Source organism: Ailuropoda melanoleuca, chromosome 16, assembly GCF_002007445.2.
Source record: "Ailuropoda melanoleuca isolate Jingjing chromosome 16, ASM200744v2, whole genome shotgun sequence".
Classification (NCBI taxonomy): Eukaryota; Metazoa; Chordata; class Mammalia; order Carnivora; family Ursidae; genus Ailuropoda; species Ailuropoda melanoleuca.
In genome coordinates, this window is record NC_048233.1 from 82,250,374 (window position 1) to 82,266,218 (window position 15,845).

General features: G+C 47.0%; 1 long non-coding RNA gene, 9 other non-coding genes and 1 pseudogene across 11 annotated transcripts; 1 reads left to right on the forward strand and 10 right to left on the reverse strand.

Moving 5' to 3' along the window:
- Positions 1-55: 55 nt before the first annotated feature.
- LOC117796844 lies at positions 56-246 on the reverse strand. Its single transcript, XR_004621549.1, has one exon. It is a non-coding gene; the product is annotated as a U2 spliceosomal RNA (small nuclear RNA).
- Positions 247-4,817: 4,571 nt separating this feature from the next.
- LOC105240251 lies at positions 4,818-8,486 on the reverse strand. 2 transcript variants are annotated; one of them, XR_002143906.2, is made up of 12 exons: positions 8,411-8,486; positions 7,995-8,047; positions 7,658-7,742; positions 7,387-7,435; positions 7,009-7,043; positions 6,658-6,812; positions 6,325-6,371; positions 6,110-6,144; positions 5,855-5,891; positions 5,377-5,421; positions 5,118-5,141; positions 4,818-4,933 (listed from the first exon to the last, which is right to left on the reverse strand). It is a non-coding gene; the product is annotated as an uncharacterized LOC105240251 (long non-coding RNA). The 2 variants fall into 2 exon arrangements; XR_004621359.1 differs by lacking the exon at positions 8,411-8,486 and having other exon boundaries at positions 7,995-8,386.
- On the reverse strand, positions 5,214-5,338 carry LOC117796837. The gene has a single exon (XR_004621542.1). It is a non-coding gene; the product is annotated as a small nucleolar RNA SNORD22 (small nucleolar RNA).
- Positions 5,618-5,686, reverse strand: LOC117796835. Its single transcript, XR_004621540.1, has one exon. It is a non-coding gene; the product is annotated as a small nucleolar RNA SNORD31 (small nucleolar RNA).
- On the reverse strand, positions 5,971-6,040 carry LOC117796834. The gene has a single exon (XR_004621539.1). It is a non-coding gene; the product is annotated as a small nucleolar RNA SNORD30 (small nucleolar RNA).
- Positions 6,215-6,281, reverse strand: LOC117796829. The gene has a single exon (XR_004621534.1). It is a non-coding gene; the product is annotated as a small nucleolar RNA SNORD29 (small nucleolar RNA).
- Positions 6,488-6,614, reverse strand: LOC117796838. Its single transcript, XR_004621543.1, has one exon. It is a non-coding gene; the product is annotated as a small nucleolar RNA SNORD22 (small nucleolar RNA).
- LOC117796830 lies at positions 7,112-7,186 on the reverse strand. Its single transcript, XR_004621535.1, has one exon. It is a non-coding gene; the product is annotated as a small nucleolar RNA SNORD28 (small nucleolar RNA).
- On the reverse strand, positions 7,508-7,577 carry LOC117796831. Its single transcript, XR_004621536.1, has one exon. It is a non-coding gene; the product is annotated as a small nucleolar RNA SNORD27 (small nucleolar RNA).
- LOC117796832 lies at positions 7,850-7,924 on the reverse strand. The gene has a single exon (XR_004621537.1). It is a non-coding gene; the product is annotated as a small nucleolar RNA SNORD26 (small nucleolar RNA).
- A 4,685-nt stretch (positions 8,487-13,171) lies between the features above and the next one.
- LOC117796864 lies at positions 13,172-13,335 on the forward strand (annotated as a pseudogene).
- The last annotated feature ends 2,510 nt before the right edge of the window (positions 13,336-15,845 follow it).

Sequence of the window (15,845 nt, forward strand, 5' to 3'; positions counted from 1 at the left end):
TAAATTGAGAAAAAGAACAAGCCCTGTTTTTAGTACACCATTTATTTTCCCCCGAGGGGGGTGCACCGTTCCTGGAAGTACTGCAATACCAGGTCGATGCGTGGAGTGGACGGAGCAAGCTCCTATTCCATCTCCTAATTCCAAAAATCCATTTAATATATTGTCCTCGGATAGAGGACGTATCAGATATTAAACTGATAAGAACAGATACTACACTTGATCTTAGCCAAAAGGCCGAGAAGCGATAACGAACTGTTTCAGCCCCAGCGAGCCTTACNGCACAGTTTCAGCCCCAGCGAGCCTTACCCTTAGTATAGCTTTTCTGATTGTGGTGATTTTGATGGTATAATGATTAGATTACTTTACAATGTGCAGTAAGTCTAAAATTTATTTTCCCATTATTCTTATTTCAAATAGTAGCTAGATTAAAAAAGAAAACCATGAATAATGTTCTTTACTGCTTTGACTGCCGGTACGTCTTCGGTGTGTTTTACATAAGCCCGCCCCACCACTGTTTTTACTTTCTTGCGATTGGTCTACATACAAGTCGGTATTACAATGTGGGCGTGGCCTCTTTTTTCTCCCTACTGTCGCGCCGGTCTCCGAGTCTGAGGGGTTTCAGGCGGTTTCCTCGGGGTGTGGAGTGGCGTTCTGCCTTAGTGTGTAGTGTGGAGGACGGTGTGGCGGGTGCCGGCGCCCCTCTCCCGGGCCTTTATCTGGTGAGGCTACGGCTCCCAAGCACAGGGTTTAGAGTTCGAAGAACCGGGTTGGGATCGCTGCTCGCTAGTTCGTGACTTGACGTGACGCCCGTTGCTTGGACGCCTGTGTCCGTCTCTGTTGAATGGGGCTAGTACCACGCGCTTGTGCGGCGCTCGTGAGCACCGGCACATTGCGCGCGGCCTGGAGCTGCCTGTGCAGGCTGGCCTTTATGGCTGAGTTCCCCTCGCCGCCCCCGCGATTGTAACTAACATCCACCCCCAACCCACTTATATCTTGCGGTCTGCGCCATCCGTCACCCACCGGTGGGCCCTCCGCAGAGGGGAAAAGCGGCCCCGAGAAAGGCTTTTCGGACGTTCCCGATTCCTAAACCCCGGTGGGAGAGAGGGGGTGAGGCCAGCATAGATAAGACTTCAATGAAGCAGTTTTTTTGTAGGCTCAAAGCAAAGCCTGGCTGTATGAAAGGGATGGAGATCAGGCCGAGGCTGAGAAGGGACTTGGGGTCCCGTTTCCTTGGGAACTATGTTAATATAAATGTGGAATGTCCTGTCCGAAACCTCCCTTAAGCTCTACACCCGGGCTGGAAATAGAGGCCGAGTCTCTGTGTCAAAGAAACCGGGTGGGAACTTCCGTTCTCATTGATTGCTCTTAATTAGCAAGAAGTCTGTGATCGATGATTTTAGAGAACAGGATTCTCAGCAGTGTGTCCCCGATGTTAATAAACAGAGGCAGTTCTACAGGTCTCCATAAGTAAACCAGAGCCTCCAGGGAGGGGCTGAATGAAGAGGACGCAGCCAGCAGAACCGTGCCCCCAACCAAGATGCCTGGGTCCCAATTCGCACAACCTCACAATGTGTTACCTTGTATGGCAAAAGTACTTTGCAGATATGGTTAAATTAGGGTTTGGGGAGGGAGACGTTATTCTGGATTGTCTGGTAGGCGCCTGTGATCACAAAGGTCCTTATCAGGGCTAGAGGGAGGCAGGAGCCAGCGTCAGAGTGATGCAAAAGTTGGATGAGCCATTGCTGCTTTGAGGATGGAAGGGGTTTCATCAGAGGGATGTGGGCGGCCTTCTAGAAGCCGGAAGAGGCAAGGAAACAGGTTCTTCCTTACAGCCTCCAGAACGGAATGCAGCCCTGCCAACACAGCTTGATTTTAGCCCAGTGAGACCCGTTTCAGACATCTGACCTCCAGGACTGTAAAATAAGTTGTTTTGCTTTAAGCCACTGAGTTTGTGGTAATTTGTTAAAACAGCAGTAAAAACTAACAGGGGCAAAAGCAAAAATCTGTTCCTTTCAATCTCAACCTTCAAATTCTGCCCAACGTCAGGGCAGGCCACAGCTCCCTAGCTGGGTAGCCTTCACTTTCTGCCCAGGCTACAGCCAAGAGCAGCCTTGGCGGGGGAGGGGGGGTGCGGTTCCCCAGGCAGGGCTGCAGCAGCAGCCCTGTTCCTCCTCTGAAACCAAGGCAAGTGGGGAGTGGCTCCTTCACCCTCCGTCTGCTGTTACCCCTGCCTCTTCGATCCAAGTTCAGACGGCTGATTGTGCAGGTGCCTTAAAAACTTAGAATTACATTTGCTCCTGGGAGGCTGTTTGTGCTTATTGAGCACACACTCTACAATGATAAAATCAGACGTGGCCCTTGCCTTCCTGATGTTCATAGTCTACTGGGGAAAACAGGGAGAAGAATTCTGTGATACTCCAGGCAAGAGCTGGAGGGGACTTGGGCAGGGGTGGCTCTGATGGCAGAGGTGGAGGTAAGTGGGGGAGTTCACAGAGAATTACTGGCTTTGATGACAGGCAAAGTGAAGCCAAGGGAAGAATATTCTTTCCATGTGCATACATTTTAAGTTTGATGTTTTATTTTCACGAAACTGATACAGTGTAAAAATTGTCGCATAATATTCAAAGGCTTATGACATTACTCCTCCCATTTTATATCCCCCCTTTAAATCAATTTTAGATTTTTAAAGAAGATTTTACTTATCAGAGAGAGCACGAGCCGGGGGAGCAGCAGGCAGAGGGGGAGAAGCAGGCTCCCCACAGAGCTGAGATCTTTATGGTTACCATTTAAAGAGCAAAAAATCCACATTCATTTTTTTAAAGATTTTGAGAGAGAGGGAGAGAGACCACAAGCAGGGGGAGGGGCAGAGGAAGAAGGAGAAATAGGCTCCCCGCTGAGCAGGGAGCCCTGCAATATGGGGCTCAATCCCAGGACTCTGGGATCATGACCTGAGCTGAAGGCGGACACTTAACCGACTGAGCCACCCAGGTGCTCCAAATTTGTATTCTTTTAATTGACTTATAGTTTTTTTTTTTTTAAAGATTTTATTTATTTATTCGACAGAGATAGAGACAGCCAGCGAGAGAGGGAACACAAGCAGGGGGAGTGGGAGAGGAAGAAGCAGGCTCATAGCGGAGGAGCCTGATGTGGGGGCTCGATCCCATAACTCCGGGATCACACCCTGAGCCGAAGGCAGACGCTTAACCGCTGAGCCACCCAGGCGCCCCTGACTTATAGTTTTTTTAAATGATTTTTTTCCCTAAGATTTTATTTATTTGAGGCTGAGGGGAGGGGGTTGTTGCTAACAGGGTGAGGGAGAGTCTCAAGCCAACTCCACACCAAACACAGAGACCGTCCCAAGCAGGGCCAGTCCCAGGATCCGAAGACCAGGACCTGAGCCAAAACCAAGAGCAGGACACTCAACTGAGTCACCCAGGCACCCCCAAGTTGCCCTATGGACAACTATAGTTCCAACACAGTATGCATACTTTAACATTTACACATGGATGGGAATCCCTGATTTCGTTTGGTATCCACTCTCTCATCCTGAGCAACAAAAGATATTCACTATGAGAAATGCCTGGTGGGACAGTGATGGAGGCTGTGTACCTGTATGCAGATTTGAGCCTCCAGGTGTAGGGAACTAGGTAACTGCTCTAAAGATGAAGCATTGACCTAAGCACACACATCACCCCCCCCCAACAGTGCTTCTGTTTTGACAATTTCCTCTACTGCCCTTCATCCCCAAACCCAGCTTTCCCCATGGACAAACAGCAAGATTTGGGGGCACCGGGGTGACAGGTCTTGAGGTCCTGGGATCCAGCTTGTTGGGCTCTGTGCCCAGCGGGGGGAATCTACTTGAGGACTGCCCCCCCATACAGATCTCTAAAAAATAAAAATTTGAAATGATCAGGTATGTGTGGGGACAGGGAACCCATCTGAATGATTGTAAATTCCTAAGTACCCATTCACTTCCTAAATTTATGCCAATATAATGGCACATTTAGACAGAAAGAGGTTCAGTGCAAATCACATTTATGTAGGTGTTCACTGAGCACCCCTACCAGATGTCCTAAGTGAATACAATTTTTGCTTTCCCATTGGAAGAACAAATAGGAGACAAACTCAAGCAGGATCATTCCAAAGTTTATTTACACCAACAGCATAAATTGACAATTGGCCAAAATAGGCTTTTTAGCAGTTGACTTTTAAGTGGGCTCCATGCCCAGTGTGAAGCCCAGTGCAGGGCTTGAACTCATGACCCTGAGACATCAAGTCAGATGCTTAACCGACTGAACCACCCAGGTGCCCCCAGCAGTGACTTTTGAGCAGTGGGCCCCTGAATGATTCATCTCCATGAAAGAACCCAGAGAATTCCAGAAAATAAGGTAAGAATGTAGAGACCCAGAGGCTCCCTACAGGAACAGAAACTCAAAGGTTGTAGGCCCAATCCTACAGAAAAAGCAGACTCCACAGAAACCATGTTGAAGTTTCATAGGCAGAAAAGGGCAAACACCAAAATCTGGCAGCCACCTTTTTAAGGGATCCTTGATGATCATGACCCATTGGCTCCTAGTGCCTTCAGCCAAGCCTGCTGAAGTTATCACCCAAACCCAGCAGACATTTCACACAGTAAGGCACATGGCAGGTGGTGGTGGGAAACCTTAGAAGATCTACTGAGGCTCCTTGAACAATACTTTCCTGAGCTGGACAGCAGTAGGCAACCTGCCACACTAAACAGAACAGTGCTGACAAGGGCAAATTCCCCAGGATTATTTCCTTCTGCCCAGCTACACACTCAAACACATGAACCACAATGAAGGTTAAACTTTTTATTTAGAAAGGCTGAAACAAATATAAGCTACTTTCCATACTAGGTCGTACAAAAAATGACCTGAAAATTTCCTTTTGATATTCCTGAAGAACTGGATTCCTATACAGGAAAAAAAAAAGAGAGAGAAAAGTGAGTTTTCTTATTAGATAAGAACGAAGGCATTATGTTGGATTTATACGGGGCTACCCTTTAAACTAGTTCATGTTAAAAAGCCTGCTTCCAGGTATACTTTTCTGTTTACCTTAGTCGAATACTAAACACCAACATTTGAACAGATACATACCTGTGCCTTGTTCTTTCTTCAGGCCTGGAAAACAAATACAATCGACTTCAGCAAGTGATTTATTTCCCCCTTTCCCATATTTAGAAATCCCTTACGATCCCTCAGACAGTTCCTTCTGGAACAAGCATCCTCTTTTCCCCCAGCCAGCCCCAGTGGGTTCACCTTTACAGGCTCTGGGACTAGGACAGGAGGTAAGACATGTGACTGTTTCTTCACTGGGAAATTCTAGTTTGGTCCACTCTGCATCTGACTTACTCACCTTTGACTTTAGACTGGAACCAAGCAGAAAAGTGGCCGAGGGTTCCTGCAAAAAAATGACTTGAGAAGTAAGCCTCCCAATCATCCCCAGGGGTCCCTATTGCTTAGAGCAAAGGCACATCTGTAAGGTTTCAGCACACACACTTTACAGTAAGCACCAGGTAGTCTACAGAACTTCCTACTGGCTTAAAGCCTACTTGATAAAAACTTGCCACTGTGGTCACTTCATTCCAGGACAAGCTCACAGCTCAGAAAATACCTTTCAGTCACAATGATCAGACTGGGGCGGTACTGAATTCATCACTGGTGGGCGGGGCTTGTCGCAGGTGGTTTAGAAAGGCCACAAACAAGACTAGAGTAAGCCACTAAGGTCTTCTTATAGCTACCCAGACCAAACCGCCCCCCCAACCGCCCCCCCCAAAACACATGGCAAATTTTATATAGCAGCTAAATGAAATGTTACAAAGGCATTTATTTACCTCAAATCATTCTTGGGCTCCACACAAGGTACTGCACCTGAAACAGTTAAGAACAGAGTCAGTAAAGCTTACCTCTAACAATAAAAGTTGTTCCCACTTAAAACTACCATTTCTAGGAAAATCAGATTTCTGAGTCTCAACAGCACGTCATCAGCCGAACGAGATTCCATGTAAGTCATCATGCATTTAGATCCTCAAAAGGGTATTTTTTTCTACCCAACATGCTCCACGTACCACATATGGAAAACGACTCACCTTTGAGCAATCAAGCAGGTTACTGGTAACAGCACCTAGAGAAAGAAAAAAACGCAGGTGGATAAAGCCCTTCCACATAGCCTCCCTCCACTCCTGCCTTCTCCAGTTTCTCAGGTGTTCACTTATTTTCATTGTGTAAGTCATAGTGAGCTAGTTTGATTCATCATGGAAACTGCCTGTTTGGTTGCATGAGCCACAGACATTAATCAACTAACCTGTTAACTCCGGAGGCTTTTGGGTAGCACACAGGAACAAGATACTCCTGAATAAGAAGATTACATAATTAGTGAAGGTCCTCAAACAGCCAAATCCATTCTAGCTATGGTTAATGGACTTAAACTAAAAAAGCCAAGCAAATGCTATTGAAAGCCATACGCTGTACCTCAGACAGTTCCTTATGGAACAAATTCTCATCCTCTCTCCCAGCTAGCCCCAGTGGGTTCACCATTACTGGCTCTGGGGCTAGAACTAGGGTAAGACAGGATGCTTGCTCTCCTCACTGGCACATACTCTGGCAAGCCACAACCACTAAGGTTACAACTACTCACCATTCTTAACGCTTTCCAAGAGTTCAATCCTGGGGCAGAATCATCAATGAACATCTAGAAGAATAGATCAAGGGGAGCCTGGCTGGCTCAGTCCGTGGAGCAACTGACTCTTGAGCTCGAGGTCATGTGTTTGAGCCCCATGTTAGGCATGGAGCCTACATAAAATAGAAATAAAAAAAATAAAATTGCTAAGAAACAGATCAAGAGACATCACTACACGTTAAGAACCAGAAATCTACATGGGGTCAATCAAGTCTCTGGTCACAACAAAAACACCCACAAAGATAAAATCATCCTGTGGACGATGAATTCACATATATGTTAATCACAGTATTGGAAGAAGCTACTTACTGTAAGATAGATGCATGTATCACCATCAGGACAACCTGCAAAAGGGGAACAGATGGTTATCTAAAAATAGAAAACGGAAAAAAGTTTCATCGTTAACAGAAACTGCCATCAGAACTCTAACATGCTATTAATTGTTGCACCTCACAGAGGATCAGCATATCTATTCAAATCATCTGACAGTGACATATGGGTGAGGGAGAGCACACCCTCACAAGAACTGTACTGTTGGGCTGCTCTCCCCCTCCACAGCAAAGTCATTCCAAGAGGAACAAGCTGGAAGGAGCAAAAAGGCAACACTGCTCCACTGGCCATTTGTCCTCCTGGTTGTAGGCAAAACTGGAGAGAACACTCCAATCCCCCATTTGAACAATTAATTACCTGTATTCACTTTGGGAGGCAGTTGGATTCCATGCCTGGTGATGAGATGCTGAAACAGAAAAGGAAGGCATTATATGTACCTAAGAACAGTCACTCATAGACCCTTGAGTACTCCTGGCCCACTTCTCAGTAGGAAGATGACATCACCAAGTTCAGCCATATGCTTGTCTTTTTTATGTTCATCACTGAGTGGTCAGCACACTTTGAACAAGAACAAACCCCACCTAGACACCATGCCCACCCACCCCTTCGGAAATCACTGCATACCCACCTGGAGCATCACTGTAATGCCTAGCTTGCAGTGATAGGTCTTGTCCCATCCTCCAACCTGTAAGGTCTTTTGAGCTGAACCACATCTGAAAAAAACCGAGGAGCACCCCTTAGTTCCATACCTTGCAGTCTGTCTCACGTTCGTGCCCTAACACCTCCGCGCTAAAAACCCAAACGTCTGCAGCGGGATGGTGCTACTCAGAATTTTTATGTTTTCTCCACTGATCCATCAGAAAGAGAGAGTTCAATTTAAATATCATCCCCGTAGCACATCCCACGGGACTTGCGTAAACTCCACAAGGGAGAAAGAGTGGTAAAGGATGGCCATAAACACTTACCCTAAGAAGAAGGCTCTTTTCCGTTCTTTAGCGTTCGAATGTGCGCCCGAACCCTACAGACAAAAGGACGTTAAATCAACACCCGTGATTTCACAATCGCTTTGTTTTCCGGGGCTACGACTGTGTTGGACTTCGGCTGTGCAAGGCCCGTCTCTTCAGAGAGTCTTATCCTCACGGAGCTCAGTACAGGTCTGTGAAAAGGTTCTCATCACAAAGAGGGCCGCCGCCGCCGCGGCCCGCCATCGCCATTTTGTCCTTCACAAAACCCCACTGCTGCTTTGCGGATTCAGGCCCATGGCCGAGATCTTACCCCTGTCCCGCCAACCAATAAATGCAACCTAATAAATGCACGCCCAGGCGTGCTACGTTCATTTGTTTTAAGAAAATAAGAAGGGAAGAGGGGGTAAGCCACTTACCAAAAGCCATAGAAAAATGAGACCGAAAGACCGCCGCGAGATGCTTAAATACCACCTCGCAGAGGCCCACGGGATTTGGGGGCGGGACTATGGCGGGCGCAGGCGCATAAGGAGAGGGCGCGCGAGCACGGAGAGTTGTGGGTAGAGAATACTAGGGAAGGCGGGAGTGCGATGCGCACCCTCAGGAGCTGGGGGGCGCGAAAAAGACGCGCATGCGCTTTAGGGAAGCGCGCGGGCGGTCCTGTCTGTCTGCTGGAGGTCGGTACCGCAGGCTGTCTCTGGGACGCGAACGCCGACGCCTCGGCTTCGCACACCTGTGGTGGGCGATGCTCTGTCTCAGTCATGGCTGCCTACCCCCCCTTCCCTGAGCACCCCCCTTACCCACACACACCCTAAACCGGTGTGCAGGCTCCGCCTCCACGGATCCCGAACCTCCTAAAGCCTCGACCGCTGTCATCTCGGTCGCACGCCTGCCGCCCAGCGCGCCTTCCAGGACTGGTGCGCAGGGTCCCTGCGTAGCGGGCGGCTGGGGGGAGGTCCTTTGCATGGAGCCATTTTGGGAGAGTGAGTCAGGCCGTAAGTGCTTTGCTTGAGTCTTCCGACAGGTCTGATTTTTCCTGGGCGCCCACCTATGATCTGCTGTCTGGTCCACTGTCGCTAGGAGTTTGGCTTGTAGTTGGGCTAATATTCGCTCTCATTGGAAGCACTGTTTTAAGTACACTACACGAATTGATTACTTTAGTTCTCCCAAATCCCAAGATAGCCCATAACTAGCCCCATTTTATAGAGAAGGGACCCCAGGTTTGAAGACTTTTTACGGATATGCTTGCACTCCCCCCGATCGTCAAGGTGGTTCCAGTCACCTCTAGACCGTTAAGACCAACTAGCGTGGTTCATCGGTAATTTGTGGTAAGCACCTAGTGTACTTGCAGGTTTTAGAAACACTGACTAAGCTCTGACTATGTGCTCCTACGTATGACCTCACCTAATACTACAACCAGGGAGGAAGGTATTAAGGTGATGTTACAAATGAGGAACGTGAGGTTTAGGGAGGTTAAGTAACTTTCTGGGTGTTAAACATTTAAGAGATATCAGAGCCAAGCAGTCTGCAAATCCAGGCAGTTTGATTCTATGCCCGCACTTCTGACCACTGCTCTACTGGTCTCATCTCACAGTTCCCGCTCTGGGTAATCAGGGAGCAGGCAATAATGCACAGGAAACAAATGGAATGACCCCTGGGTACTGTTTCTCAGTCTTTTTGTTATTATCGTCTCCCCCTCCCCAGGAACCTTAAAAAGACATTTCTCCCTCTAATCCCACTCATGACATTTTAATACCACTGATATACTGTGTATTTGCTTATGTACAATGGCCCTTTGGAGGGCCAGAAACCTCTTTAGTATCTTAAGATTTTTCTGCCCCTCCCCCTGCCAAACCAATTGTTGCTTCTTCCGGGACAACGTTTTCCCTACGTGTGTCCCAGGGTAACATAATAAGTATGCACAACTGAGAGAATTCCAGTTTGAATACATTTAGGGACTGGAATAAATTAATTCAGCAAATATTAATTGCTTGTTCAAATACATGATTGAAAAGTTGTAACAAAATATATAGAAGATGTGAGGGTACCTGACTCAGTTGAAGAAGCCAATCCAAGTATGTCTGTGGGTCAAAGTGTGAGTTTGCAACCTCTTGTGTAGTGACTAGAAGGCTGGGGATTCTCTTTTCAGAAGCCCCAAAGGGGTTCAGGGGAATAAGCACCAAACAAGGCAGTGTTCTTGGCTGTTGAAGATCATAGGTGACATTCAGTTAAGATTTATTCTACTAATATTTATTTGTTGAGCCCCTGCTAGGCAAAGAAAATACAGCAAGGAACAAAGCAGACAGTCCCCTTACAGTCCCCTTATGCTCCCTTGGAGCTTATATCCTGGGGATAGACGCAGAGAAACAATACCTCAGGTAGAGTTAAATGCTATGGTAAACGTTAAGCAGGGGAGGAGAGAGGGAGTGCTGGGGTCAAAGGGAAAGATTGTCATGTCACTCAGAGAGGGCCTTCCTGATGTCCTGATGAGGGTGACATTTGTGCAGCATTCTGAAGGGAATGGAGGACAGAGGCACCTGGGGTAGAGTGTTGCGGGTAGAAGGATGGGAGCGCTGGGCTGTGCTCATTGAGCTGTAGGTAACATGACAGGTTGTGAGTAGGATTTTTAAAACAGAACCAGGGGGATTTTGTGTATGTCAAAGGTAGACTGAAGTTTGGTGGAAATAGCACAAGTTTCATTATCCATGGAATAAATGAACATTGAACGTTTTTTCCTTTGAATAAGAAAGGGGATTGTTCCGCGAGTGGAGAATGTAGTAGTCAAATTAAATGAAACGTGTGTGTGTGTGTGTGTGTGTGTGTGTGTGCACGTGTGTGTAAAACATTTGCTTGACCAGGACAAAAAGGCTGGGGTGTCTGTCAAGTAATGAGAAATGAGAACGACGAGATGGAACAATTAGTGGATGTTGTTTAATGTTAATATATTAACATCCAGGGCGTGTGGGTGGCTCAGTTGGTTAAGCCTCGGACTCTTCGGCTCCAGTCATGATATCAGGGTCAGGAGACAGAGTCCCGAATCCAGCTCCCTGCTCATCGGGGGGTCTGGTTGAGATTCTCCGATTCTCTGTCTCCCTCTATCCCTCCTCACTGTGTGCTCTCTCTCTCTCTCTCAAATAAATAAATAAATCTTAAAAAAATATTAATACCCATTAACTGCTTCCCATGGCACCCAGGACGGTAATATACTAAGTGCTTTATATAAAGTATTACCTCAGTTGGAAAATAGTTTTTGGGTGCTTGGCTGGCTCAGTCAATAGAGCGTGTGACTTGGGGTCGTAAGTTCAAGCCCCACGTTGGGTGTGGAAGCTACTTGAAAACCACAAAAGTCCCATTTCCAGTTTACAGATAAGAAAACTGAGTATTAGATCAAGTTACTCACCCAGGGACACTTAGGTACTATGGGAAATCTGTGATTCAAACCTGGTCTCTACTTTTGACCCTGTAAAAAAAAATTGCCTCTTTCTGAAAGTTGGAAAGAGGCAAAAATGATTGCTTGGTGTCCTTTTGATGTTGTAAAGTGGGCCAACACAGCCTGGGGTTTTTCTGATTTTCTAGGGGGTATGCGCTTTTGTTGGACATCCTATTTGCTCTTGATTTGGCTATTTTATAATTCTGCGATTGCCTTGTGTGACATTAGCCAGTTTTATATCTACCCATGAACAAATTTGTATCAGCGTACTTGACTGATGGACTCTAAAATATTCCTTTCCTAGATTTCTCTTTTGAACCAGGCTTAAATTTTATTTGTTCTCTCATTAGTAGGTTGCATAAAATATTTGTGGGTTTTTTTAGGGTTTTATTTGTTCATTTGACAGAAAGAGCGAGCGAGTGAGCACATGCAAGGGGAGCAGCAGAGGGAGAGAGAGAAGCACGCTCTCTGCTAAACAGGGAGCCCAATGTGGGACTCTATCCTAGGACCCCGGGATCATGACCTGAGCCCAAAAGGAGACGCATAATGGACTGAGCCACCCAACCATCCCCCTCCCATGATTTTAATGACCACCATTGTGCTTATAACTCCAGCCCAGGATCTTTTTCCTGAGCTTCATAGCTGTACATCCAGTTGCTTTCTAGATGAGTGTTATCACTTGGTTGGTCCACAAACTTATCAAGTTTTCCAAGTTGGAATTCAACCCACTCTTCATTCCATCCAGTTGTCCAGGCCCCCAACTTCCACTACCCTAATTCAGGCCATTCATCTTGTGTGTTTTTTTGAAGTTTATTTATTAGAGGGAGAGCACGAGTGGGAGTGGAGGAGAGGGGCAGAGAGAGAGGAAGGAACAGACTCCCAGCTGAGCAGGGAGCCTGACCAAGGGCTTAGTCCCAGGACCCTGAGATCATGACCTGAGCTGAAAGCAGACACTTAACGACTGAGCCACCCAGCTGCCCCTCCTGTGGTTTTTACAAACACATTTACTCCGGGTCCCTGGCTATGTTTTCCTCCCTTCTAATCAAACCATTCTCCACTTTGCAGCAGAGAGATCTTTCCAAATAAAACATTTGTGGTCATATGTTCAAAATCCTTAAGTGCCCTTCCATAGTCTTTAGGCTAAAGACCAGGCCATCAGTATAGCCGTTAAGACCCCTGCTTTCCTTGCCACTTTTTTTTTTTTGACCACTGCTCCCTCCCCATGCCTGATCCACCCTGCCTCCCACTGTAACTCTTTAAGGTTCAAGATCATGCCTGAGTAAATCATCATTGTATCCTTGTTGCCTGACAGAATGCAAGACACTAAGAAGGACTCAATATATATTAGTTTATCTCTGTAAATTTCGAATGACCTTTTTCCAGCCCCAATTCATTGCCCTACAAACCAAAGGAGCTCCTGGCTTAGAGGTCTGGCGAGTTTGCTCAAGGAGCATCCCTGCCCCCATGTGGCTGCAAGAGGCACTGCCTGCCTTTAGGGAGGAGGAGGATATGCAAATTACTGCTTTGCCCGGAAAAGGAGATGGGCCAGTAACCTCAGTGGAGAAACAGTCCCAATTTGATAACAGAATTATCTGGATTGTGGTGAAGCGTGACATTGGGAAGGATTAGCCTGGTCTCAGGGGAGATGAGGATGTTGACGAGTATAGGGATGGACTCACGTGCTGTATTTGTAGACCTGAGGGAGGAATGTTTGGGACAGGAGGGATGATGGGGAGTTGATGCAGGTAGTATTGATTCTCGATATCTGTTCTTATCAGTTTAACATCGGATACGTCATCTATCCGAGGACAATGTATTCCATCAATTTTTGGAGTGGGAGCTGGAATAGAAGCTTGCTTTGTGTACTCCATGCATTGTTTCCCTGGTCCCTGGGTGTTGAACAGGGTTGATACACTTGGAATTGGAGTAATCCCACATCAGGTCTTTGGCCTGGGAAAAAGAGCTATCACAGTGGGAAGGACAAAGTAGAAGTCTCTGAACCTGCCTTGTCCCTATTCCAGGGATGTCCTTTCTTCCCATTCTCTCCTTAACCATTGCATTCCAGCTCCCGTACCCACCCCTGCACCGAGGCCACTACTGACCTCATTCACTTAATCCCAGAAGTCACTTCCATCTTTTTTTTTTTTTAAGATTTTATTGATTTATTTGACAGAGAAAATGAGAGAGCATGAGCAGAGGGGAGGGGCAGAGAGAGAGGGAGAAGCAGACTTCCTGCTGGGGAGCTCAATCCCAGGACCCTGGGATCATGACCTGAGCCCAAGGCAAGACACTTAGCTGACTGAGCCACCCAGGCACCGACCCCCCCCCTTTTAGTAATCTCCACACCCAACATGGGGCTGGAACTCCTGACCCCAAGATCAAGAGTTGCGTGGTCCACCACTGAAGCAGCCAGGTGCCCCAATATTTCCATCTTTCTTGACCTCCCAATAGCATTTTGACACTGTTGACCTGCCCTTCTTTCTGAAGTGTTCTCGACCCTTGCTTTCTGGGACCCTGCACTCTCCTGGGTCTCCTCTTGCTTCTTGACCATTTTCACTATCTGTCCCTACACATTCTTCAGGGTTCTGCCCCAGGTCCACTTGTTCTCTCACTCACTATGCTCTGCCTAGACCAACTTACCCATCACCTTGGCCTCATTTACCATATATATGCTGCCCTGTCCCCAGCATCATCTCAACCCAGGATTTCCGGAACGGCACACTGTTGTATCTAACTGTCTGCCAGACTTCTTCACTGCAATGGCCCATAAACAGCTCAACTTGTCCCAAACTGAATTCATCGACTTTTCCTACAATCTGTTCCTTCTCCAATGTGCCCTCTCTTGCTCCATTGTCTAAGCCAGAGTGTGGTCCTTTTCTCCAGTGCTGATGCATTGTAAATGCTCTCCAGCCAAAGACTGCTGGGAACATATTTGTATTGGAGCAACTTAAGTTTATTACTTGTTACAGCGAAGAACACACACCTTGGGAAACCACAGGGTGTCTCAGTAGGAGGGTGTTAGAAAGAACTTATTATAGGACCTGGGCTTGTGTTAGGTGATTCTGGGGAGGGTTTAAACAAGTGAGGCTTTACTCTGGTTTTGATGTTTTCAGGAAGTGGCATCCTTTTATTATTGGGTATCTTAATACTATCTTATCTAGAAGGAGGGAAGACTATAGTCGAATGAGGCTAACCTATGATTGGTAAAGAAGAAACAGTCACTCATATGAGGCAGGGTAGGGAGCTGTTTGGACTTTTGTGATTTGGACAATGTTCATGTTTTTTTCTGTGTTCAGACATGATTATAGAATGGGCTTGTTTTGACTTGACCCATCATGATCACAGAGTGGCCTTGTCTTATGTTGATGTTCTGAAATTATGTTGAGCAGGAGAATACCAAGGCCTCGGTGTAAGTGCTAGGCCACCTTCTAGATATCAGCAGCTGCTTTCTCCTTCTTGAGCTTAAGCCATTCTCCCCTGGATTTTTTTAAAGTATTTATTTTAAAAAATATTTTATTTATTCATTTGAGACAGAGAGAGACAGAGAGAAGCAGAGGGAGAGGGAGAAGCAGACTTCTCACTGAGCTGGGAGCCTGACCTGGGACTCGATCCCAGGACCTAGAGATCATGACCTGAGCCAAAGGCAAATGCTTAACTGACTGAGTCACCCAGGTGCCCCAGAGTGACCTACCTACCTTCCTTTCTCTCTCTCTTTCTTTCTTTCTTTCTTTTTCTTTCTTTCATTCTTTCTTTCTTTCTTTCTTTCTTTCTTTCTTTCTTTCTTTCTTTCCTTCTTTCATTCAGATTTTATTTATTTGTTTGAGAGAGAGAGAGGGAGCATGAGCAGGGGAGAGGGGCAGGGGGAGAGGGAGAAGCAGACTCCTTGCTGAGCGAGGATCCTGACTCAGGGCTCTATCCCAGGATCCCAGGATCACGACCTCAGCTGAAGGCAGACACTTAACCCACCAAGCCACCCAAGTGCCCAGAGTGATCTTTCTAAACGAAAAATCTGATCTCAGGGGCTCCTGGGTGGCTCAGTTGTAAGCCTCTGCCTTCGGCTTGGGTCCTGGAATCGAGCCCCACANGCAGGGGAGAGGGGCAGGGGGAGAGGGAGAAGCAGACTCCTTGCTGAGCGAGGATCCTGACTCAGGGCTCTATCCCAGGATCCCAGGATCACGACCTCAGCTGAAGGCAGACACTTAACCCACCAAGCCACCCAAGTGCCCAGAGTGATCTTTCTAAACGAAAAATCTGATCTCAGGGGCTCCTGGGTGGCTCAGTTGTAAGCCTCTGCCTTCGGCTTGGGTCCTGGAATCGAGCCCCACATCAGGCTCCCTGCTCAGCGGGAAGCCTGCTTCTCCCTCTCCCACTCCCCCTGCTTGTGTTCTCTCTCTCGCTGCCTCTCTCTCTGTCAAATAAATAAA